Genomic DNA, 22,062 nt, shown 5'->3' with positions numbered 1-22,062 from the left:
AATACAAAGGAAACCAAAAACAGAGAGACAAAAATCAGGCTGCTCCCTGAGGCCAAGAGACACAACACATCCTCACCTTTCTATAGGCTGACTCTCTGCAAACTGACTGCTGCTAGGCCTATATCACACTCTTTCCTATGGAGCTCCAGGCCTGCAATCAGGAGCAGAGAAAAAAACCCAGAGAATTTTAAAGTGATAGATCACTGTTTTTAATACACCACAGGTAGGAATAGTCTCAAGGGATGAAGTCAATAGATTGTTCATTCTTTGGCTCTGCTGCTGAGGCTATGAATGTGGTTGGTGTCCAGGTTTGCCCCCAGATTCCACCTGGAAGTGGGGTATCCTTGACCTACCAGCCTGGGCTCCCTTTACACTGGACTGCTGTGACCAGCCTGCCAAGCCCTCTCCCAGGCTCTAGCTCTCATAAAGGTAGGGATGCACCCTGCTGCAGTACATAGAGAGCTGTGATCAGTTCTGCATGGAGACGCTACAGCTAAGAAACTGCCCAGCTACTCAAGTGCATACCCCCCTCTGGAGTGTAAATCCAAAATTATATCATATTGCACTGCACAGAGATCTGTACAGCATGAGCTCATGAAATTCACCTCCTCCCTGAATATGGAGAATGATATGCAACAGCTTTCTGCCCCAATGTATGACTGGCTTTAGACAAAGCAAAAATAAGTTTATTAACTACAAAAGATTTTTAGTGATTGTAAGGGATTGCAAACATATCAACGCAGATTACCTAGCAAACAAACCAGACAAACTAAGATTAATATACTAAAGAGATTGGATATGAATAGCAAATTCTCACCCTAAATGATGATTCAAGCAGGCTGCAGATATTCTTATGGGGCCAGCTGCACTTGCTTACAGTTTAAAAGTCCCAAGTGTTCCTTTCACAGGCTAAAAATCTCACTGTGAGGACAGAGACAAGGGAGACTGGTAGTGAAGAGGTTCCATACTGTTGTTTGCTAAAATGCATATCTATTTGTTCCTGCCCCGCTTCCTTGCCAAAGAGTGACCACTTGACAGGTGATTGCCCATCAACTTCGATGATACCTGACCAGAGGCGTCACCTTGTATTTGTCTTTGAGAAACTGGCTTATCCAGACTTGACTGGTAAACATATTTCAGACCTAACTTCAAATTATGTTCATAACTTTATATATAATGTTTCTACATATATTTGGTCGATATTATTGATCAGTGAGTTATTAGTTTTCAAATGATACCTCACAAAGGACTATTTACACAAAGATTATTACAGCAGTGTTTAGGGTATGAATACAGAGGTGCATTCAGTCACACCCTGCAAATCTTTCTATTGCCCAGAGAGGGACTGCAGAGGTCTTTTCATTTCTCCCTGCCACCTCTTATATACTTTGGGCTTCCTCTCTCTACTGTAATCACCCAGCTCCTCTCCAAGCTGGCCTCACCTGTAATTGGGCCTGGACCCTCTATAGGTGCAATGAGGTGCCCTCATTGACCTCTCCAGCTCCAGTTCACCCTTTCAGAGTCAGTGTGGTGTTTATACCCTGTCCCAATCAGATTTTGGGACAGTAATGAAAGAAGAAACAGCAGGATTTAGAAATGTCCTGGATATGCTTGATGAGAGAAGGAGATGAAGATGGCTTACAGATAACAGCCCAGAATGACAGGGAAGATTATGGTGTTGTCAAGGGTGACAGAGAAGGGGAGGGATGAGGAGGGTTTGGGAAGAAAGATAAGGAGTTCAGTTTTAGGCATGATATGTTTAAGCTGACAGTAAGACATCCAAGAGAAGATGTCAATGACTGACTGAGTTGACTGGATCTGGAAAAATAGGTCAGAACTGGAAAAGGTAGAATTTTGGAAGTCATTGGCATAAAAACAGTAACTAAAACCATATAAAGGAATGCTATCACCTAGACAGAGGGTGTAGAAGGAAGAAAGGGGGATCTGAGAGCAAGGACGGAGTCCTGTGGGATACTCATAGAGAGTGGGAGGTGGGATGTTAAGAATAAATAAATAGTTTGGAAAAGAACTAGAAGAAGATGGCATCATAAAAACCAAAGGAGGACAAAATTTTGAGAGGGAATATGATCAACAGTTTCAAATGTATCTGAGGATGGAGGTGGAGTGGGGACCCTGAGATGTGGCCATTTGCACTCTTAGAGAGAGTAGTTTTACTCTGAAGAGTTCAAAGCACAATGTATTTCTCTGTGAGCATAATCAGCCAGTCAGATAAAGAATGCAGTTTAGTTCAGTCCCTAAACAGCATGCTCAGCCAATTATTTGCAGAACATCTTTGGAGTGCTCCACATCATAAGAAGACAAGATCCCTGCCTCTGATTTGTAAAACAAGCGGATGTTGCATCAAGCTTTGTTGATGAAGCAATTGGCATCAGGCACATTCGTTAGCCTTTGGCCTGTTTCTTTATTATTTTAGGCTCTGTAACACGCAATGGAACTTATGCTTTGATGACCTGATGCCAAGAAAGCATGAAACACACTGAGATATAGCAATTCCCATTTTTCGCTGCCTATAAAGTATGTATCATTCTACAAAATGATGATTGGCAGCATAAAACCCTAAGACAGACAGACATATAGGAACTATACAAATAGTATTTTGTATTATAGGACATTTAAAAATAATGTTGTACATAAATTTTTTAAAAAATATTTAGAACTCTATTCATGGTGCTGGTTTCATGGTTATGACAGAAATATCCAATGCCTGGTGATACTGAAACTTAGTATTTTCAAGAAGGTCCCCAGTATTTGACAGGAGTTTAGGTTTCAGCTATTTTCCCCCAAGCGCTATCTACATTTTGAACAATGGATGGCAGTAGATGCAAAGAAATCTTCAGGCAATAGTGCCATTGCCATTTGAAGTGCCCTAAGAATTGATGACTAGCACAGTGAAACAGTGGTAAGATCATAACTTTAGGATGTGAAGGATTCAGCTCTTCATAGTAATCTTGACAGGCTCTTATACATAGCTTGGTTTTGCTTCAAAACAAACAATTATTATTTATATTGCAATAGCACTTAGACATGTCAACTGAGACCAGGCCCACATAGTAGGAGGCAGTCCCTAACTCGGAAAGCTTACAGCTATAAGTAGATAAGTCAGAAAAAGGAGGTAGTGTTATATTCATTTTTTAAAATTGCAGGACCGAAGTAGAGGAAGATCAACAGACTCACCCAAGATCACAGCCAAAAGTTGTGAAACAACCAGGAATTGGACACAAGTTTGCTGACTCCCAGTCCACAGTCCCACCTACAAAGACCATCCTTCTGGTTACTTTGGAGAACCTGTAAAAGCAGCAAAGAATCCTGTGGCACTTTATAGACTAACAGATGTTTTGGAGCATGAGCTTTCGTGAGTGAATACCCACTTCGTCAGATGCTAGTCTATAAGGTGCCACAGGATTCTTTGCTGCTTTTACAGATCTAGACTAACACGGCTACTCCTCTGATATTTGGAGAACCTGTTAGAGATGTTGAGAAAGAGACCAGTTTAAATGTCTGTATCTCTAACACTGAGCTGTCTTTTCTTTGCTTATTTTCAGCTGAATAAACCTTCAGACCCATCTCTCTTACATGATTATCATTCTCCAGTTCACCTAAATATGAAGCCCTGAAGGTACAGAGATTGTTTCTTTTTTGTTGTTGTTGGAATAATACCCTGCACGATAAGATCTTAATCTCAACAAGCATTTTTGGAAGCTACCATAATATAAATATTTACTACTACCATTGCTATTCCATAAAGAGTCATGTTAAAACCTTGCGTGCCATTATAAAGTGGCAGGCCTCTTGACCATGTCTAGTAGTCCATGCACAACATAGTACAAAGTCACAATAGGCTCAGTGCTGCCTTAGCGGTTTATAAAGAATACAGCACTCTAGTGTGGTAAACTCGAGTGTTTAGAGGAAAATGACAAGGTGATCCAAAACACAGAATTTCCATCATGCAGGAAATTGAGATTTTGAAGTTGTGTTTCATCCTGAATCAGAGGGGAAAGTTGAAATCTCAGTATTTTTTGTGTGAAACAAGATATTCCAAAACATTTATTTCGATAGAGTTGGAAAGCTTCAACCTCACTGAAATAAAATGTTCAGATAATTTCCCATGAAACATTTTGATGAATTTGCTATGTTTCTGCAAAATGTTTAGATTTTGTGGAATCAGCATTCTCCCACAGAAACTCTAATTTCTGTATAAGGACATTCACCTCAGTATTGGCTTGCTGTAGCTGTTCAGAAAACACACAGCAACACTGCAAAATGGTTTGCCATGGGAACTGAAGAAGAATAACCTACCCAACTGAAATTACATGAAGTTAGAAGATAGTCAGAAACCCTCACAAGGATTTCTCCACAACACCAAGATTAACTCTCTATTCTTGCAGTGAAGTGCCTTGACGATGGAACAGACTGCCTGGGAGGTTGTGGAAATTCCTTCACTGAAGGTTTTTAAAAGGAGGCTTGATAGCCATCTGTGTTGGATGGTTTAGTCACAACAAATCCTGCATGTTGGCAGGGGGTTAGACTTGATGACCCTTGTGGTCCCTTCTGACCCTATGGTTCTGTGATCCTATGATTCTATGACCACAACCGGTCAGCAGGAACTCAGTTTTAATGCCTCCCCGGAGGTGATATTAATAGATTAAAGAGCAAAATATTATTTAAAAAAAAAAAAGGAAAGTAGGCCAGCAAGCAGAAGGTTAAAATAAAGTCATTGTCTATTGCTCTTTTTATTTTTTGCTTACAGCAGGAAAGTCAATGATTCATGTTTTGTTCTCTGGATGCATACTCTATCTTCTCTTCCCTTTTGTTCCCAGAATTAGACACAGGAGTCATTAATACAAAAATCAATTTGTACTAGCAATTACTGAAATCATATTCCTATTTTATTAGCAGGTAATTTTATGAATATGGCAGAAAAACCTTCTCTTGTTAATGATTTCCGTTCCATGGGCCCTTAATATAAAACTTTCAAATCTCATTAGCACACCGACCATTAAAAAATACAGCTTTAATAAAGCACAATGGAAAATTGCTGACATGATTAGATTTGGGTACAAATGTAGGAACTTTCATAATCACAGCAAAAAATAAAACACTGGCAATGTATAATACTAACTTGAATGGGTAGGAAAATACTGTGTCAGTGTGCGTCCTATACAGATTTATACTTTCTGTCCAGGCATAATTTGACTCCTCTGTGTTCTGAAAAGAGGTAGATCCATGTCTCAGAGTTTGTAAAGCACACAATAGCAGAGTGTGGTACTGATTAGAATAGCAAACAGCATCCAAAACTATAGCTGCAGGTGCTCAGCACCTCTGAAAACCAGGCCCTGTGAGACTTCATCCACACAAGAGGATAAAAGTCTACTGTAGCTTCCAGAACTGAAGAAGTTATTCCTTTTGCTCAAAGTGCTTTCATCGCTGAAAAGGCCAGGTTCAAACTTCATTGATGACCTCCATAGGTGGTTATAGTTAGATCCATACCCCTAATCAATGAACCTGCCAGAAGTTTGGATCCACAAATTAAAGCTACTATTCCTCAGTACGGCTCATGAGCGGCAGCAATTGTGCAAACATTCCACTCCTGGGAATTAAATCCCCACCCTGTGGTTCTCAGTTGCCCCATGGCTATTGGGAGTAAAGTTACCACCATTCTTTTTGACAATGTCAGCCTAAAGAGAAAATATTCTTGTATACATCTCTCAGGAGATGGGGCAGAATAGACATCATAGGAGCACAAGGAAGTTCATTGACGAAACTGCTAGCAATTTAAAACACTGTAGTCCTTGAAATACAAACACTGCTTCTCAGCTATTCTGGGCTTTAGAGTAAGATCCCTTTTAAAACTAATTTTCAGTTTTTAAGAAAGATGTTAGAAATGTTGTTTCACAGTTTTAAGATCAATCTAGGATTACAGATAGTGATCAGAGTTTTTAATTGCTTTTTAACAGCTGAAGGAAGAGTCTAAATCTAGTTAGCTGTTAAGTGCTAAAATATTTTTGGCACATGCATTGTTGGTTAGACTGCCTGTCCCTCTATTCCCAGGGGGGCAAACGGTGCTTAGCAAACCTCAGTAGATTCAGAATTTAGTCCGAATTCTTCTTGGAAATATCTGAATCTTCTGAGGGTGCAGAACTGGGCTGAAATTACTGCAAGGACAGAAATGGTGGTCCAGTAATAGTATTTTGAATGCCCATAGCACCATTTATCCCAAAATCACAAAGGACTTTGCAAAGGCTGTGTGATATCTCAGTGTGTTACATAGACACAATTGCTATATGTGTGCTTGATTTAAATGATAAAACACAATTAGATAGCTGTGATTAGAACCCTGGTCCTTCAGTTCCAAAAACATAGATCTCTACCACTTGAGCTAATGGAGAACTTTTTAACCCAAGAATAGTAGTACATCCCATATCTCTATGCACCAGCTGATAGTTGGCAACATCCCATTCACACAAAAAGTCACAACATTAATGCAGCACATGAACATAAATTCCCCCCACTATACAGACAGGATAATGAGATGCTGGGTGACTAATTTGCTTGTCTAAGGTCAGGAATCAAATCCCGATTTGCAAATCCCAGCCCCACTAGATCACTCAATCCACTAGCCCAGATCAGCCCTCTGTTTTGCCACCTTCCACCCAGAAACCAGCAGCACAGAGCTCACCATGAAAATAGAGTTGAATAGAGGGTACAGGGAAATTAATCTGAATTTTCTGGCTCTCAAAAGGATTTGGTTCAAGGTTTAGTTCCAGTTTTGTGTGTTCACACTTTATTCAAAACAGCAGTTAATCAATGAGAAATACCGAGTGATGTTTCCACTCCACATTATGCCAGCTCTATAGCAATGGTAAGCTATTTTTCCACTAAGAAAAAGTTGAAGCTAGAAGCTGTGACTCATGGTTATTCATATGATGTTGATTATTGTTATTTGTTGACAACAATTGTCATTGCTATACAGCAATTTGCATTAAACCCTTTGCAAACTTCTGTACAGAGTTACTAAGTCAGCTGAGCAGTGAATCCATTTCCCTCAGAGATCATGTTGAAGCAAGGCTAATAAATACAACCCTCTAAAAATCCTTCATCTGATCCTTTTTCATTCCAAGTAGGTTACGCTTCATAATACTCTGTGTAGAAGTAATTTACTTGTAATTAAACAAGAACTGATATATTATTTCCTTAACAAACTTCCGTGAAGTACAGTTCCACTTCTTATCAGCACTGCTACTTGGGCAATAATGAATGTATCATGAAATAATGACTATTTTTACCAGTCCCTAGAGTTACAAGAAAAAAAACCAACAAAAGCTTATGGATAGAGATTTTGGGGTCCGGATTCTTGAAGGTGTATAGGTGTTTAATGTTCACTGAAATCAATAGGAGTTGAAGTCTGTAAATCATGTTTTGAAGACTTCAGTAACTCAGTCAGAGGTTATGGGTCAATTACAGGAATGGGTGGGTGAAGTTCTGTGACCTGCAATGTGCAGCATGTCAGACTCAGGGCCGATGCTTCCTTAGGCGACCCTAGACGGTCGCCTAGGGCACCAGGATTCGGGGGGCGGCATTTTGTGCTCTCCCCACTGGGCGCATGGGACCTTCCGGTTCTGCTTCCGTCACGCCGCTGAAGAAGGACCGTAGCGAGGCGGTGTGGCTCCCCTCCCCCTCAGGGAGGGTCGAACCCCGTCAGTCATCCACGGGGGCGGGGCTGCTGGGCGGAAGTCCCGCCCCTCAAAGGGTCAGGCTGCGACCCGGAAGAATAAAAGCCGGGCCCCAGCCTTCAGTTGCGGCTTGGCCACCGGCAGGAGCAGACGTGCCCGCCGCCGCTCGTGACTGGGAGGCTGCCCAAGCCAGAGGTCGAGACCAGGAGCTGCCAGAGCTGCCTCGCCCCTACTACGACGAGGAGCCGCCAGAGCTGCCTCGCCCCTACTACGACGAGGAGCCGCCAGAGCTGCCTCGCCCCTACTACGACGAGGAGCCGCCAGAGCTGCCTCGCCCCTACTACGACGAGGGGCTGCCAGAGCTGCCTCGCCCTTACTACGACGAGGAGCTGCCAGAGCTGCCTCGCCCCTACTACGACGAGGAGCCGCCAGAGCTGCCTCGCCCTTACTACGACGAGGAGCTGCCAGAGCTGCCTCGCCCCTACTACGACGAGGAGCCGCCGGAGCTGCCTCGCCCCTGCTACAACGAGGAGCCGCCAGAGCTGCCTTGCCCCTACTACGGCCCCGAGGAGCCCCCAGACCAGGCGTGGCCCGAATTCCCTGAAACCTTACCGGACCTGCCGCCCAGCCTGGATTGGGAGGAACCGATGGTCCTGGACGTCTCCAGAACAGAGGCCCCGGACCAGGTAGGAGTAGAGGGGGAATTAGGAAGTAGCCCAGGGGCAGCTGACTCCAGTCAGGCTGCAGAGCTACCGTTGCCTATGTCAGTGTGTTGTGGTCAGGACCCCACTGACCACCAGTAGCGGTGACAACCGCTACCAGGGCCCCGGGCTGGAACGCAGAGGAGTGGGTGGGCCTGCGTTCCCCTTGCCACCCGTAGCCGGGTGGCAGCATCCCTCTCTCCCCAGTCGGAGAGGCCTGTAACTGTTTAAACTGTGTTTGGTGCCCCGCCCGAACCAAGAGCTGGGCCCCCTTTGACTTTGCCACTGCTCTGCCCTGCTCCAAAGGGCCAGAGCTGTTTAACTTTGCAGATCTGGGCCTAGGAGGCTAGCTCACTTCCCTTGGTGAAGTTTCAAATAATTGATTGAAACCCAGGACCAGGTAGTTGTGTTCTATATGTATATAGTGTTCACCCTTAAACATAAAGCCATGTGGCAAGCAGTAATTGGCTCTGCTTTTCCTTAAAGGAAAATCTCATAGTAACCTAGTTATCAGGGTTTTATTTATTTAAAAGATTCTTCAGGTGCCTAATTTTGGCAACTCACATTTCTAAATTGTAGCCTAAGCATTTTGTCCAGTACCAACACATGAGCAGAAGAGCCAAGGATAAAGCTGTATCTTTTGATGCTGTCGTTCCAAAACCATCCGCTTTTGCCCAAGGTATCTGTCAATAACCTAGTCCCAGATTTGGACCTTAGCGTCCAAAATATGGGGGTTAGCATGAAAACCTCCAAGCTTAGTTACCAGCTTGGACCGGGTAAAGCTGCCACCACCCAAAATATTAGAATGTTTTGGGGCACTCTGGTCCCCCCAAACCTTCCCTGGGGACCCCAAGACCCAAATCCCTTGAGTCTCACAACAAAGGGAAATAAACCTTTTCCCTTCCCCCCTCCAGGTGTTCCTGGAGAGATACACAGAAGCAAACTCCATGAATCTAAACAGAGGGACTCCACCCTCCCCATTCCCAGCCTTGGAAAACAGAAATACAGAGAGTTAATCTCTCTTCCCCCCTCACCCAGAGGGAATGCAAAGTCAGGCTAGTAAATCTCACACACACAGATTTCCCCCTGACTTCTTCCTCCCACCAATTCCCTGGTGAGTACAGACTCAATTCCCTGGAATTCCCCACTAAAGAAAAACTCCAACAGGTCTTAAAAAGAAAGCTTTATATACAAAGAAAGAAAATACATAAAAATGGTCTCTCTGTATTAAGGTGACACATACAGGGTCATTTGCTTAAAAGAGTATTGAATAAACAGCTTATTCAAAAAGAATACAATTCAAAGCACTCCAGCAACTATACCTATGTAAATACAAAAGAAAATATAGAAATCACTATCTGATCTTTGTACTCACAACTTGGAAACAGAAGATTAGAAAGCAGGAAATAGAAATCACTCCTCATAGCCGAGAGAGCATACAGGCAGACAGAAGACCCAAGAACAAAGGACTCCCACACAAAGTTCCCTCCACCCAGATTTGAAAAAGTCCTGTTTCCTGATTGGTCCTCTGGTCAGGTGGTTCAGATTACTTCTTTCCAGGTGAAAGAGACGTTAACCCTTAGCTATCTGTTTATGACAGTATCCCAGAGCCCTCTATGCAGTACATCTAGAAACATCATTTCACTTACCACTGAAGTATATCCACCTCTAGGGTAGAATGTGAGGGCTGTTTAACGGAACACAGCAACACTGATAGATCATGGCAGGAAGTGAAGAATACAGCCACATACTTCTCCAGAAACCACAGAAGCCCTTTAGATTTACAAAACACAATTGCCCACCCTTGAATTTATCCAGGAAATGGGGTTTAATGCTTTACTCTGAAAAATGACAATAGTGACAAGTGGCCAAGACCTGCGTTTTACATCCTATTCAAAAGCAACAGTGCTGGATCCTTTATAAATACTCTTCTCTTTTTCTATCTCTATTCTTACCCTTTTTGCCTCCATTCTTTTTTGTTGTTGTCATCTTCTTGCATTCTAATCCACCCATTCTCCTAATATCTGAATGCCCTTTATCAGCAACTACACCAGTTTTTAATTTGCTCCTTCTTTTCTTTTTGTAAATGAAGCCACAGCAAACAGAGTGCCTTTCACTAGAAACCAACAGTTGGTGCCTCTGACATTGGGAAGAGTTGTAAAACCTTTTGGCTGTCGGGAATTTTCACTTTCAAGCATTCTGTTTTTACATATTCGGTGATGAGGTTATTTATTATTTACAGTGTCATTTACTTTATTATCATTCAATACTCCTGACATCAGCAAGGAAGGTTGCAGTGCTGGGAAACCCTGGCAGTTTACTGTAGTTTCTACCCTTTTACCATGAATTATAAGTCATGTAATGAATTATTAAAGTCCAAATCTGTATTTTTATGAACAGGTTAGACACTGGCCACTTTACTCATATTCCTAATGTTGTGTTAAAAGACTGAAATGCTGACAAGGCCAGACAGAGAAAGAAAAAGCTCTCACTGGCTTTGCAGTGTGCAAGTGATTCAATGATCTACCTTCAGCTCTTAGGTTTCAGAGTAGCAGCCGTGTTAGTCTGTATCCACAAAAATAACAGGAGTACTGATGGCGCCTTAGAGACTAACAAATTTATTTGAGCGTAAGTTTCATGGGCTACAGCCCACTTCATCGGATGCATAGAATGAAACATATAGTGAGGACATATATGTTGCATTCTATGCATCTGATGAAGTGAGCTGTAGCGCACAAAAGCTTATGCTCAAATAAATTTGTTAGTCTCTAAGGTGCCACCAGTACTCCTGTTATTTTTGCGGATACAGACTAACACGGCTGCTACTCTGAAACCTAAGATATCTCCTGAGCACTCTGTGGGTGTTCAGCTTCAAGCACTAGTTTGTGAATTTTCTCCAGGTATTGTATGCTTCCACAGAGTGCTTGGTCAAGCTCAACTGGTCGCTGAACAAACCGGTTAGCTACAGGTGAAGGGTACACCAGGGTGTCCACTGTCTGGCCAGCTGTGTACTCTGGCCATTAAGCCCTTACTCTGTCATCTTTGCTGGAAGATGACTGGATTAGTGCTTCATGAGCCGGAGTTGTGGCTGGTCCTGTCAGTGTACACCGACGACGTGCTCCTCGTGGTCCAGGACCCAGGTGACCTGGTACAAGTGGAGGCCTGCCAAGCAATCTACTTGGCAGCCTCCTCTGCCCAGGTCAGCTGGGTCAAGAGTTCTGGTCTGATGGGTCAGGAACGGGGGACAGATGAGCTCCTTCCCATCTGCACTTCAAGCCATTTGGTGGAGCACAGGACCACTGGTCTATCTTGGCGCTTACCCTTCCACCTCGCATCCTTCTCTGCCAGAGAACTGTCAGGACTTGGAGGGCAGGGTGGCTGATGGAGGGCAAGGCCTGTAAGTAAAAATAAATATATATATATATACGTGTGTTTGTCCAAGATTTTACCATGAATGCACATGGTTAATGCGGAAAATTTATGCACACATAATTAGTTAGATGCATTTGGTCCTGAAAGTGCTGTGCTGAGTTAATGGGAGTTGAAAATGCTCAACACCTTGCAGGACTGGCCCCAACAGTAGCTATTCGCATGTATATCTACTAAATTAGTACATGCAGTTGTGCTAATTCCTAGTGCACTTGTGGATGCATCTTGGCACAAGAATTTTATGTGCATTAACTTCATGATTTTATTTTTAAAAATTCAGCACAACATAGCCTACAAACGATGAGATTAAATGAGAAACAGTTCAACAAACCAAAGATAAAACCAAACAGCTCTAGTTAAAACTTTGAAAATAAGAAGGTGTAGGTCTGTGTTGTTCTCATATCAAGGGAGACAGCACTCCATAGCCCCAAATTCACGCAGGCAAAGATAGACAATGCACTACTTTTTTCTTATCTCTACAGACTTCAACAGTTGCTTCTCTCCAATTTAGAAGACACAGTGCTATGGGCAATGCAAAATGCAGAAGCTTGGAAGAGTACTTTTCTCTGAGCCAATGAAGGCCAAAAATTTCAAACGTGGATATCTCTAGTTAGGCATTTAGGTCCAGATTGTCAAAGATAATTAGACACCTCACACCAGTGGGCATACCTTTGATGATCTGGGCCCCAAATCTTTATTTAAGCAGAGAGCAACCCAATTTTCAGAAGTGTTATATATAAATATATATTTAAAAAGCAATGAGACAAATTTCATCTCTTACTATATTTAGTCACTTTTGTTCTCCTGAATTATTATTCATATGACTACCCTAAATGTGGAATTAATAAGAAAATAATACATTACATTCCTTCTGTCAGGAAGATGCGTGAGGGGGTTGGAAGAACACTTACAACACTTGTCTGAAAACCTTGTCATTTAGTGCACTTTATTTTAGCACCAATTCTCCTAAGAAATTCTCACTGCAATTAATTTGTACTATCTAAATTTAAAGCATATTAATTAAGAAGCTATACAAAAAATCCATCCTTCCAGGAAATTGCAGACTTAAATAGAATTCACATAATTTATCTATTTTGGACTTGGAGAGAGAAAAAAGGAATTTTGAGAGAGGAGCTTCTTTTGCATTTTTTAATACAAATGCAAAGTTATCTAGTTGTTAGAGCCAGGAGAATGGGAGACAGGATTACTGGTTTCTGTTTCTCCCCTGCTGAATTTAGAAACATAGGACATAAGACTGGAAGGGACCAATTGGGTCATCAAGTCCAGGCAACCCTATTGCATAATCCATTCCTAAATGTATCAAATTACATCTTACTCTTATGTTCCACAACCTCACAGCTCCAATGATTAGAAATTTTCTTCTAATTTCCAGCCCAATTTTATTCAGGTCTAAATTATACTACTTGTTTTTGTGCCAACATTGTCTTTTTTCTTAAAGAGCTCTTCATCCTCCCTGGTGTTCATCCTCTTCCTCATCTAGCCACACTCATTAAACATTTATATTGTTGTAGTACGTAGATTTCAAACATGTCAGGGCCCCATTGTAGTAGGTGATTCACAGAATAAATGGTTGTCTCTGCCCCAAGTAGTTTATAATCTAAGAGGCAAGACATAGCCGATGGATGAGAGAAACAGGTGGGCTAGAAAGGAGGATTGAAGGAAGGAGGTAACAAAAATAGGATGTGTGGCTAAGAAATGCCATCAGCAGCAGTCGTCATGACTTGCCAGCAATCTAGCCAAAATCATACCGTCAACAAGCATGTGGACAATGTTTGAGCCAATCAACGTAGTGTACTTGGTGTGACGGGGGTCCCAGGGAGCTGCTCTGAGGTCACTCAATTAGGGTGCAAATTGCCTGTTTTCCACCATTCATAGGTGATTTGCTGTACATTTCAAAGAGAGCCAAGTACAGTGATATCACTATGTTTACAGTTCATTTAAATGTTAAGGTGTCCTTTTGATCTCTGAATTAACAGAATACAGCATAGACAGAGAATGTTTGATTACATTGTTAACCTCTAACAACATACATGTAAACACACAAAAACATTATCTACCTATATGCCCCTAAAGTTTGAATCTGGGTAAATTAGCCTGCAAGCTGCTTAACCCTTTCTGGCTATGGGTCAGACTTGGATTTTCAGAAAGTCTTTGACAAGGTCCTTTACCAAAGGCTGTTATGGAAATTAAGCAGTCATGGAAAAAGAGGGAAGGTCACCTCATAGATCAGTAACTGGTTAAAAAATAAGAAACAAAGGGTAGGAATAAAATGGTCAGTTTTCATAATGGAGAGAGATGAACAGTGAGGCCCCCAAGGATCTGTACTAAGACATATGCTATTCAATATATACATTAATGATCTGGAAAAGGGAATGAACTGTGAGGTGGCAAAGTTTGCAGATGATACAAAATTATTCAAGAGAGTTAAATCCAAAGCTGACTGTGAAGAGTTACAGAGGGATCTCACAAACTTGTATGACTGGGCAGCAAAATCTCAGATGAATTTTGTTGATTACTGATTACTCTCGCCCCTTGCTCCACCGATATGGCCACCAGGTGCCCGTTATCTACCGGGTAATGAGCGTTGGGGTAGGGCGGAGGTTCGATCACTGGATGCCCTGGGGGGGGGTGTCAAGTGCCCACGGGTAGTGACGGAGAACACGCAAACAATCACTCTTAGTGTTTAAGAGAATAAGGGTTTATTAAATGAATCACAGATAGGGATAAGGGATAACACGATTAGTTACATCTGGGGCTTACAATACACTACCAAAGCAAATAATACAAATACTGCAATTACAAATAAAAGCTGGCCTTGGTATTTTTCCAAGTCCCAATAGTTATTCAGGTCGTTCCAGGGGTTAGTAGAAGTGATATTGGTGCTATTAGTAATCATAAATGCAGCAACTAATTTCCCTAAATAAAGTGTGAGGCTCAACTGATCCCCCTTGCTTTCAAGATTTCCTGGTCAACGGGTTTCCCCTAGCAGGAGTCTTGGGGCGGCTGGAATCAGTCTTTGCCTCTTATCTACCAGTACAGAATACTTAACAGCTAATTATACTTACACATACAAACCACAAAAGTTTCATTACGGCCGGCAAGCGGTTAGGCTTCAGGAAACGCGTGAGCCGAGAGAGTCTTCAGGGTGATCAGGCCTGGATACGGTTTCGACAGGAATTCGGGGTCTCTCCGCCCGTCCCCGGGAGGGGACCGGCAATATATAGTAAATTTGTCGTCATAGTTTGTGATAAGCCAATTGGGGGGTCGCGAGTGGCAAATGCCCATACAAGGGAGGCAGTCGGGCCCCAACATCTCTACCCAGGAAGCAACCGTAGTGAGGGGAACTTTGTCCCTCCAGGCTGGCTGACCACAAGGCTGCTTTTCCTGTTGCAAGTTCTGCTTTCTGAGCAGCTACGTGACCAGTGGCAGTTCTGAGGGGTGGGGGAGAATTCCGTTGGGGGATGGAGGCCGGAGCACCCGTAGTCTGGCCCTGGGGCCCCACTTGGGGGTCTAACAAATTTCAACATTGAGAAGTGCAAAGTGACGCACATTAGAAAAAAACAATCCCAATTATACATATGTAATGATGGGTTCTAAATTGGCTGTTACCACTCAAGAAAAAGATCCTGACGTCATCATGGATGATTCTCTGAAAATTTCTGCTCAATCCACAGCAGCAGTCAAAAGCTAACAGATTGTTAGGAACTATTAGGAAAGGGACAGAAAACAAGATAGAAAATGCTACAATGTCTAAAATCATGGTGTGACATTCTATACCTTGGGGACCATGCTGTAACCCTCATATTCCTCATTTTCATATAATCGTGATCTTACATATCAAGTATGCCTTGTAAGGTATCAGGGGACAGGTTATGATCTACTGAAAGTCATTTCTCTATTCATATATGTATATCATTAATGCATATGAAGTTAGGACAATTGTGTAGTATGGTTGTCACTAAGACATGCTGTAAATTGGGGGAATCAGCCAGTTATTAATTCCCCAGAGGCAACTGCAAGGAAAGTAACGAACACCCGGGTGGGGTGTCAAACAACCCACCAACAGCCATTGTCCAGCAAGGGAGCTACAATGCAATGACTCAACTGCATGAAGCCACACCAGGGGAATTGCTCAACTTTGCTTGAAGAAATGCAGTAATGCTCACTTGACTCTGAAAGGGGGGAGGGAAGCCAAGAGGGAAGAAAGGACATGATAAAAGGGAGAGACATTTGCCATGCTCTGTCTCTCTCTTCCACCTCCGTCTCCAGACATCAACACCCAAGTGACTGAAGTGCTGGTCCAAGGGGAAAGCCTGGCTGAAGGGCAACCAGCCAGTTTGTGATGAGAAGCATCTGAGTTTGTAAGGGCACTGAAAGTGTTAAGATCAGCTTAGAATGCATTTTGCTTTTATTTCATTTGATCAAATCTGATTTGTTATGCTTTGATTTATAATCCCGTAAAATTTATCTTTATAGTTAATAAATTTGTTTGTTTATTCTACCTGAAGCAGTGTGTTTGGTTTGAAGCTTGTCAGAGACTCCCCTTGGGATAACAAGGCTGGTACATATCAATTTATTTGTTGAATTGATGAACTCATATAAGTTAGCAGTGTCCAGTGGGCATAACTGGACACTGCAAGACCAAGATTCCTAGGGTTGTGCCTGGGATTGGAGATACTGGCTAGTGTCATTCACTTGCAAGTAACTAGGAGCAGCTTACATGCCAGAGGCTGTGTGTGAACAGCCCAGGAGTGGGGGATCTCACAGCAGAGCAGGGTAAGGCTGGCTCCTAGAGTCAAGGATTGGGGTGATCTAGCAAATCATCAATCCACATAACACCAGAGGGGAACGTCACACATGGTTGACCCATGCCTTGAACATTGTGTCCAGTTCTGGTCTCCTCATCTCAAAAAGGATATAGTGGAACTGGACAAGATCACTATCGGAGACTGGATTCTGGGCTAGAGGGGTCATTGTTCTGACCCAGTACAGCAGTTCTTATGCTCTCAGGAGGAGCGGCTGGCATGAGGAAAAAATGGCATCCATGTGGATTTTGAATGGCTGAACATATTTGATGTTTAATGTAAGGCAGGTTATTTAATTAGAGCTAGTTGAAATATTTACAGTCAAAAGGATTTTGTGTATGTGTGTCAAAAATGCACAAAATATTCTATTCAATGAAATATATTTATGTTTCTATTGAAAAACAAAAGTTCCTGAGACTGTTTAATTAAAATTGACTTTTCTTTGGTTTTAGATTGAAAACTCCCCTTTTGTTTTTTGGGGGTTTTTTTGTTTGGGGGAAGAATATTTCTCCTAACCAGTTCTACACTTAATCTTTCTATACCTTAATTTACTCATTATGCAACTGGTGCAGCTATAATACTAATTATCTAGTTTTCAGTGGTATTGTGAAACTTAGGGAAAGACACTGCCCTACATTCTACATGCATGCTGGAATGTCAGTGCACTGGGGCAAACTGGTTGCTGTAGTGCTCAGGAGAAGTGCTTGCCAAAGTGATGGAATGAGCTCCACCTTCATTAGGAAGTGTGCAACATGCTCACTTCTCCACACTCATTTTGCACGAGGAAGGAGGTGATGAGACCATCACCACAACCATAGCCACTTCCTCACAGGGGAAACTAGGAAGTGGGTTTTGACCTCTCCAACAGGATTCAAAGCAACCCCTGTGCAGGGACACACACACACATGGAAACTCTTGAGTCCTAAGTGGAACTAGCTGAAAATTCTAAATGTTTCTATAAAAAGACATTTTTTGGCTAAAATTTTCATATTTTTTCAATGAGCTCTGGTCCTAAACACCCCATCCCCACTTCCATACATACAATCCTTAGGCTATTAATAAATATAAAGAAATAATTAAAAGCTCTGAAATCCCTGGATAAAATGTGCTAAATAAGGGCAAACAACATGTTTATTAACAAATTAGAACAGGTGGGACTGCATATTGAACTTCTCCCATTCCCATTCCAATCGTATCAGTATAAAATGAACTCATATGGATGACAGGACACAAAGAAAATGCCACCATAGACCCTTTCATTCAAATGAAGTTTGGAATTGAATTAGCTGACAGAATTAAAAGGATATGGCTGACCTGCACCCTAACAAGGGAATATCACGTTGAAATGAATGTCATAATGTGTGATAAATGACCTAATCTCCTCAAGTGTATCTTTCCACCATCTCCACTTAAATCCACATCGGTCCATTCCAGTGTTACTGAATCTAATATGTACTTTAATATGCACTAACTTTCAGGGAGCAGGTACAAAATCTAATTACTCCCCTAGTCTGATGTAGGATAACAATGGAGTCATCAGATTAAAGCCAACCTCAACAGGGGCAGCTCATCAGCCCAGACAAGTGAGGCAGAGCCTAACAAGAATTCCCAAAAGCTACAATACACATTTTGCATCTTCTTTTTTTATTTTAATTGATTTAAAGACAAATTGTGATTTGATTTAAATGTCACAATTCATCCTCTCCAGTAGCCAAACACAATGCCAGAAATTTTGAAAAACATAGTGCTGTGTGAGGTTGTCAAGTATAATTCCCAATTCTGGACCTTAGCGTCCAAAATATGGATACTAGCATGAATTCCCCTAAGCTTAATTACCAGCTTAGATCTGATAGGCTGCCACCAATCAGGAATTTTTAGGGCCTGATACCCTCTGGTCCCCCCAAAACCTTCCCAGGGGACCCCAAGACCCAGATTCCTTGAGTCTCAACAACAAAGGGAAATAAGCCATTCCCTCCCCACTCCCTTCTTCCTCCCAGCTCCTTTCCGCCCTGGGAACACTAAGAGAGCGCCTGATTCAACTTTTTGAATCACCACACCGAGAAGAGTGTTACCTTCCCCCTCACCCAGAGGCAATACAAGCTGCATGAATATAACACAAAGAGAAAATTTATCCTTCCCTTCTCCCCACCAATTCCCTTGAACCTTAACTAGGAGAAAAAAAATTAAACAGGTCTTAAAAGCAAAACTTTTAATAAGAAAGAAAGAAAAAGTAAAAGGTTTATCTCTGCACTTTAAATGGTAAACAGTTACAGGGTATTTCAACTTATAAACAATAGAAAAAAACTTTCTCCAGCAGAAACACAATTTAAGCTACTTCCAGCAAATACACATATGTAAATGAAAAAAAAAACAGCTTAAAAGACTATGACTGCCTTTTCTTACTCACAATTCTGAATAGATAAGAGACTGTAGCAGGGAGATTGGCAGAAACCTGGTTGCACCTCTAGTCCCGTCCAGGACCCAGAGAGAACAAAGCCAAACCCGAAACCCACAAACAAAGGCTTCCCTCCCATGAGATTTGAAAGTATCTTGTCTTCTGATTGGTCCTCTGGTCAGGTGTTTGGGGTCCCTGTTTGTTAACCCTTTATAGGTAAGAGAGACATTAACCTTTAACTATCTGTTTATGACAGAGGTGCAAATCTTGGTATAGGGAATTGTGCCTCAAGAAATTATCTTGTTAGCATGGCAATTTATCATGTCCAGTAGTCACTTTATAAAGGCGTTGCTATGATAATCACTCAGTTAAGCTTGGGCTGCTGGGGATATGCAGGGTCAGGGATGGGGCCTGCATCTCCCCCGCCCATAAACACTCCTCTTCACAGGGTGGGCTCAGTGTATGTGTGGAAGGAGCTTCCACTGAAACTTGGGTCTGCCTCATGCTCGGCCTCCCATATCAGTTCCAGGAGCAGTGTCGGTGATGGCTCCATCTCCCTGGTCAGCCTGCTGCTTCTTCACTATCACTAAGGTAAGTTTTTCATAGCTATTAAATTGTACATTGGGCAAGAGTGGAAATCATTATCTTATGCATCTGACGAAGTGTGTATTCACCCACGAAAGCTTATGCTCCAATACATCTGTTAGTCTATAAGGTGCCACAGGACTCTTTGTCAATAATAATCTTGTGATTTATGCCTCACCTGCCATAACAATCACAAGCTGCCCTGAACCTTAAACAGATACCAGCAATTACCATTTTTTCCCAATGTTTATGTGTTTGGTTTTTTTCTCCTTCATTCTTTGTAAAGCACTTTTAGAAGCATAAAGAGCATTTTTATTTCTTCACTGTTAAAATCCTTTTTCATTGAGGAAACACTGATTTTTTTAAAACTTTCCCTTGTAATTTTCAGTGGTGTAGATTTAAATAAACCTTTTTTTCTTATTTATTGTTCTCTTATTTGCCCACCAACCTCTCTCTGGTGATATTGCCTAATATTTATATTATTCCTTGTGTTGTGGTAATACGTAATGGCCCTGTGACACTAACAGCATCCCAGTGTAAGATGCTCCCTGTTATGTAGAGCTGCCAACCCTCCAGGATTGTCCTAGAGTCTCCAGGAATCAAAGATTAATCTTTAATTAAAGATTATGTCATGTGATAAAAGCTCCAGGAACACATCTAACCAAAATTGGCAACACTACTGGTATCTGGCAGTGAGTAGCAGCTGGCCTGACATATTCAGTGTCCCCCAACCTATCCCTAAAAGGTGCCATGTAAGATACTAATAGAAAGCTAATAATATACTGATCATTAATATTATTATGTGGTGTGGATGTACAGAGGAAAAATTCAAAATTACACATGTATAGGGAATTATGTTCTTAATGAGTGTCTGCCAAGCAGGGCTGAAGTTACCCTGCACTAGACAAAGGAATGTGGTTCTGCCACCTGGATGGTACTTCCAAGGTACATTAAGAGATAACGGGAATACATTTACACAGAGAGTAAACAAAACCATCAAGCTAACAAGGAAAGGAGATAACTACTCATCATCACAGCAGGAGGGGAAAGATTGCAGAAACAGATCAGTTTGTATTTTAGCTAACAACAGCATGGAATTTTCTTCACCACAAGACTCCATTACTCCTTCCTCACAGCTTCAATGTATTTTACTTTGAAGGGCAACCTTCAAAAAAGTCCATTTCAAAGATTCACAGGACTATAAAAGAGAAGCACAGAAGCACAAGGGATCTTTCACCTAAGAAAAAGGAACCAAGTACTTTAGACTTTGTGGCTGATCCTGACCAAAGAGGTGATCTGTCATCTTCCTGGAAGATAGTGTGATAAAACTATTACTGTACCTTGTACCTAGATTGTAGTTTTGTTAAGTCTTAGTCTCTAGAAGTGTTTGCCATTTTTATTTGCTTGTAGCCATTTGCAACACAATCTTTTATACCTGAACTCACTTAAAATCCTATCTCTTATTGTAAATAAACTTGTTTTACTTTTAATCCAAAACTATCTAAGGGTATGTCTATACTACCCGCTGGATTGGTGGGTAGTGTTCGATGTATCGGGGATTGATTTATCATGTCTTGTCCAGATGCGATAAATCAATCTGCGAATTGACGCCTGTACTCCATCTTGGCAGGAGGAGTAAGCGGAGTTGAAGGGAGAGCCACGGCAGACAACTTGCTGCCATGAGGACGGCCAGGTAAGTCGAACTAAGATACTTTGACTTCAACTATGCGAATAGCGTAGCTATCTTAGTTCGAACCTCCCGCTAGTGTAGCCCAGGCCTAACACTGTGTTTGAATTGAAGTGTTAGTTAACTCCAGTTAAAGTGATACACTATGCAGTTTGTCTCTTTAGAGGAATAATCAAACCTTATTATTCCTTATTAGTCCAGGAGAGGGTCTGACATTGCAGAACACATGGTTTCAAGGAAAAATTGGGACTGGTGTGTCTCGGGGTCATCTAGCAACATGTAATCAAGATTGCTGGAGCCAAAGTGCGGTTGCAGTATAACAAGCAGGATGTTGGTCCAAGGTTGCTTATCACAAAGACAGTCAGTCCACATTTATATGCTGTCTGGGAGCAGTCAGAAAAGTGAGCTAGGGCAGCAAAGCATTTTAAGGTACCCAAGGTCACAGGGCAGATGATGAACACAACCACTCATTGGCCCAGATTGCACCCTAGAATGTGAGGGGATGAGCTCTGCTCTAAACAGCTCACAGGCTAAATAGATTAGAAAGACAATGGACATCTGAAGTGGTGAAGTGATTTCCAGAGATCACAGAGCAGGTCAGTAGCAGAGCTGAGACTAGAAACCACGTCTCCTGACTCCCAGACCAGTGCCCTACCACTAATGTCAAGACAGCTCTGGGAATGGTAATTGTAATGGCCAAAAGTATAACTTTGGGTTCAAAAAAGAATTAGATAAGTTAATGGAGGAT

Source organism: Gopherus evgoodei, chromosome 6 (genome assembly GCF_007399415.2).
Source record: "Gopherus evgoodei ecotype Sinaloan lineage chromosome 6, rGopEvg1_v1.p, whole genome shotgun sequence".
In the NCBI taxonomy this organism is placed as follows: domain Eukaryota; kingdom Metazoa; phylum Chordata; order Testudines; family Testudinidae; genus Gopherus; species Gopherus evgoodei.
This window is presented reverse-complemented; position numbering follows the sequence as displayed.